Source organism: Propithecus coquereli, unplaced genomic scaffold (genome assembly GCF_000956105.1).
Source record: "Propithecus coquereli isolate 6110/MARCELLA unplaced genomic scaffold, Pcoq_1.0 Scaffold347, whole genome shotgun sequence".
NCBI lineage: Eukaryota > Metazoa > Chordata > Mammalia > Primates > Indriidae > Propithecus > Propithecus coquereli.
This window is the reverse complement of record NW_012149141.1, coordinates 1057798-1063372: the sequence shown is the minus strand read 5'-3', so window position 1 is coordinate 1063372 and position 5575 is coordinate 1057798.

Below are 5575 nucleotides of genomic sequence, written 5' to 3'. Positions count from 1 at the left end.
AAGGCTTTCAGTTTTTCCCCATTCAGTATGATACTAGCTGTGGATCTGTCATATATGGCTTTTATCATATTGAGGTAAGTTTCTATCATACCGAGCTTTTTGAGAGTTTTTATCATGAAGGATGTTGATTTTATCAGATGCTTTTTCAGCATCAATTGAAATGACCATTTTTTTTTTGTCATTCATTCTGTTGATATGATGTATCACATTGATTGATTTGCTTATGTTGAACCATACTTGCATGCCAGGGATGAATCCCACTTGATCATGATGAATATCATGTGTTTGAATGTGTTGTTGTATGCGGTTAGCTAGTATTTTCTTGGGGATTTTTTGCATCTATATCTGTCAGAGATGTTGGCCTGTAGTTTTCTTTTTTTGTTGTGTCTTTGTTTATGGGATCAGGGTGATACAGACCTCGTAGAATGAGTTTGGAAGTATTCCCTCCTCCTTGATTTTTTGGAATAGATTAAGTAGGTAGAGGTTTCTATTTGGCCATTTTGCTCTTCCCCCTTCTCCCTGAGGGGGAAGTTGAAGCATTGAATGCAGACATTAGAAAAGAGGAAATTTTCAAATTCAGAATCTAAGCTTCCACCTCACCAACCAAGAAAAAGAAGAGCAAAATAAACATAAAACAAGCAGAAGGGGGGAAATAATAAAGATGAGAGCATCAATCAATAAAATTGAAAAAAACAGTATCCTGGTTGTCATATCCTACTGTAGTCTTACAAGATGTTACTGTTGGGAGAACTAGATCAAAGGTACATGATATGTCTTACAACTGCATGTGAATCCATATTTTGAGATAATCATGATTATCTCAAAATGCCATTTATTAATGTGAATGCAGCCATCTGCTAACAATAAGAATATCTGCAAAATGTATGCTTAGCTCTTGTTAAAAATGAAATAAAGGACAATGTGAATCTAAAATATATGTGTGTGTGTGTATATATATATATATGTGTGAATTAAATCCTGATAGTTCTGAATATATTCTCAGCTGGTTTCGACACAGATTTGCAATATCTGGATTGTCTTTAGTCCAACATGCACTTAAAATGGTTTTAATTAAACCTTAGACCACCCCTTCTCTTCCTTTGTTAATTATTATAAACTAAGCCTGTTTCCTAAATGACCTGACATAAAAATACATGTGTTATATATATTACACGATTTCCCCATAATTAGAACAACCATGACAAACCTATTCCTTTGACAAAAACCTCAAAATCACACATAATGGTAATAATTCAAATGGGTTGATTGATGAGGCCCTACAAGGCAGAATCCCTGGGGAGTAACACACACAGAAGCTTTCTCAGTTGTTCCCACTGCCTGATTCCTGGCAGCAGGGTAGTGAGAAGCCACGTTTCTCTCCACCCCATGCTGTCTTGGTTACTGTGTACACCTCCCTTTAACCATCATCAAGCCCCCACTAACACTGAGACTCTGGTGGTGGTAATATCTTCTGAGTGCTTACTGTGTGCTAGGCATATATTCAATAATAATAACCCTAACACCAGGTCCTATACTACTATAATAATATCTCCAATTTACCAAAGACCTGAAGCTCAGAGAGATCAAATAACTTGCTGAAAATCATACAGTTTAGCGGTAAAGCTGGGATTTGAGCTAAGTAGATTCAAACCTCATGCCTTTAACCATTATTCCAGTAGTTCCCAAATTTTATTGCATGTTAGAACTGACTGGTGAATGTTTCAAACATCCTGGTGCCAGGTCAAACTCCAGGCAATTAAATCAGAACGTCTGCAGTGGAAGCCAGCTTCAGTATTTTTAAAAAGACTCCCAGGTGGTTTCCATGGGCAGCCCATTTGGGAACCATTGCACTATTGTCTTAACTTTTGAGTAAAACTACCCAGGTGCCTACCATTACCAGCCTTCATTCACAAAGCTCTGTCTATTCTATGTCCAAGGTTCTCAGTACATTACGCGCTTTGAATCTCCTCATCCTGAATCTGGCTTCCTAAGAAATTGGTTAGAATTTCTGGATTACCTGGGAGACTCATCTACACCAGGATTTAGCTAACGAAGTCTCAATGCCAATTTCACAGGAGACTTAGCAACAGCCCACCTGAGTAGATAGGAGACCCGTTTGTAAGGACGGAATATTACAAAGTAGAAAACAGAAATGGGAAGGGACCATCAGCTTTCACAAATAAACACCTTAGCAAAGACTTAGAAAGGCTTTCAGTGTGAAATTGTGTATCAGTTAAGCTCTTCAAGTTGGCAGAAGAAACTGCAGATAAGGAAAATGAGGTCACACAGCTCACAAGGGGTGACACTGAGATGATTCTATCCCAAAGGATGTGGCTATTGTGAGGACAGATGGGCTACTGCATGGCAAAGTTATTGGCATAGTACCTGCTGTATGCATATTTATTCATGGATAGTCACCAAATTTCTTTTTCCTCATCCAACATGTTCGCAGCTATCACAAAAGTGGGGGGAGGTGAGTAACTAATGGGCACAAAATTTAGTAGACAAAAAAAGAAAAATAGGGATGGAAGAGAACTTATAAAATCCACAAACTAAAAAGCAAACAAAGTATATGAGTATGGTCCAAAGTAAGTTGGGAAGTGGAATTTAGCTGGCACTCTATCCGAATCCAAATTTGAGACCAAAGTCAACTGTGAAACACGCAGAATGCAAAAGTATTCTGATTGCTCTTGTCTGTTTGTCATCTGCACCAGAAACAGTTGAACTCATTACCTTGTTAACAGTGGCTCAGAGAAACTTTCTATCTTGAAATTTTCCAGAACAATGTTGGCAACTGTTTCTCTGCAATTACCCTACAATCAAGGTAGACACATCTTGTCTGAGCATGCACTCCAGCTTTCCTCGCCCCAGTTAGTGATCGTTTGTCCCTTTTTAACATGCTTGATATGTTTTTCTTTTAAATTTAAATGATCATAAAGTCTTGAAATGGTGTTTGCCTTCTAAGAACTGAATTTCCCTGGGCTATTGGTGAGAGACGAAAACTGTCCCTTTAAGCAGCAGTGAATCACAGGCAGTGGGAGGAGTCAGCACTCAGGGCAACACAGTGTCCAGCAAGCCTCCTTTGTGGCCAAGACTGGGAAACCCTGCATCTGACACAGCACTGGGTGCATATCTGTTCTCAAGCAGATGTAAAGCCCAGTACGTGCCAAAGAGAAATGCTGCAAAGCTGCAGAGAAATGCTCCTTAGGTTAGAGTGTAGCTCTTTACAAGGTACTAACCCACTGAGCTCCCCCAGGAAGCACTCAGGGGTGGGGAACCTTTTCAGTTGGAAGGGGCATTAGTTTAGCTGTAATTGAATAAGGCCACATTCAAGAAACTTCAATTAGATATACTTAAAAATGTACATTATTTTGTAAAAATCTAACTACAATGTATTTAATAATTTCAAAAGATGAAAACCATTTGTTAATTTTAAAGTTCACTAACCTTTTAATGACTTTGCTGTCTCTGCTTTTTGTTGGAAAGCATTTGAATATTTGGTTGTAGCATGGAAGTCCACAGTTACAGTTGATCCTCTACATGGGTATCAGTCATTTATGATCTTATGGGCATCTTGATTTGGGTTAGGTAGGAGAATGTAGATTCACAGCAATAAGTGGTTGAAAACTAAGAAAGCATTTTTCAGGCATGTTGCCAAAGGTATGGGTATTCTACTGCATTTTCCCGTATTTCAATTGGGTCTTTCTTAGCATCAAACAATGACTTTAAAATGTCATCTACTGGGAGCTCAATCAATTCCATCAGCAGTTCTTTAGGTGCCTTGGTGATATCAACTAGGTGAGACTGAAATGCTAATTTGAGTGTGATGTCACGATTCTCAAAGTCAGTGAACCTTTCTTTGTATTCTCCAATTAATAGGTTTATAACAGTTGCATATTCTTCAGATGATTTGCATATATCATCCTGCTCATCAACGACCTTTGCTAAGTGAGGAAAATGTTCATCTGAAATTTCCTTTTGAAGAAGAAATGTTTTGAAAATAGCTTTTTTAAAAATGCTTGGATTTTTTGCCACATATAACATATAGGCTTAGTTTTACTTTACAAAGAAATAGTCAAGTCATTTTCATTTGACATGATATCATACAGAAATGCTGCATTCATACAGAAATTTTCTTTCAATAATTCACACTGCTGATTCTGTTCTTCATAAAATTTAACTATCTATTCTCACAGGGACAAAATTTTGACTAACAGCTGTCCCTGCAATAGCGAGTGCACTTTAGAATGACATGGCAGATCCACACTTAATACCTCATCCTTCAACTTTAGTATGTTAGGAAATGGATGATGCTGTGTTGCATTTGCACAAATATAGTTAACAATACTTATAACTCGTTGCAAAGTGTCACTTAAAATATTAATAGTAGCTTTAGCATGGAGATTTTGATGATGCAAGATACAATGAAAAGAATGAGAGCATCTGGACCTGTTAATACTTTTTGTATCTGTGCAATAAACCCTTCGTGTTTTCCTATCATGGAAGGTGCACCATCTGTATTTACTCACTAAATTTACAAAATTCAGTGTCCACCTTCATGACATTTATCTTGAAACTAGTTGAATTTATGTATTCCCCATGTTCTGTTCACAAGACTGCCCCCATAAGTAGCTCTTCATAGCAAAAAAAATCTTCTGTAATGACCTGAATGAAGTATAAAACCTATGCTGAGTCAGCAGTATCAGCTGATTCATCCAAAGCGATTGTATAATATGTATTTCCTTTTGAAGTATTGGATGAAGTCGTTCTGTAAAGTTGAAGGCTAATTCATGCCACCAATCAGTTATGCTTTTCCTTGAAAGGGGCAGTCCTTTGTACTTTGAAACATTATTTGTGTCTAAGCATTCTACAACTTTGACAACGCATTCTTTCACAATTTCTACATCACTGAATGGCTTCCCTTTTTTCCTGAGTATATAATCTACTATAAGTTGCCTCAGTGGCATTATTTCCAGGTCTTATTGCTGCTTGAAAGAATTGTCTTTGCTTCTGTTTTTCATCTTTTAATTTCTGCAATATGACCTTTCATGCCTCTCCCTCTAATTTAAAATATTTGTGGTTCTTATGAGTGTTATAATGCTGATGAGTATTGAATTTCTTTAATGTAGATATTGCAGTATCACAGATCATCTTATCTTTAGCAGAAACAAGATAATATTGCAAGTCCCAATCCTCATTAAAAAATCTGTTTTCTTCCTTCAGCATTTTGGTCTTCTTTGACATGATGGGCTGTTAAACAGACAGAATTAAAAAATACTGTCAAGCTGTGCAACTATTCACAAATTCCACTTCAAACAGAAACACAGTGCACTGTTGTTGTCAAAAGCTGATAACAGACCGGCGTACTCAACTCCCATAAACTCTCGCCAACCAGCCTGTGTCACAGTGGCACCAGTCAGGTGGAAGAAGTTAGAACTCGATCATGAGCATAGCAGCCGTCCATTTAGCCTTTATGGCTTCCTAATGTTCTAATTGTGACAGTCAATGTGGGAGTTATTTTGTTGAAACTTATTTTATTCTTTGGTATTTTAAATACATTCATTTTAAAAATAAA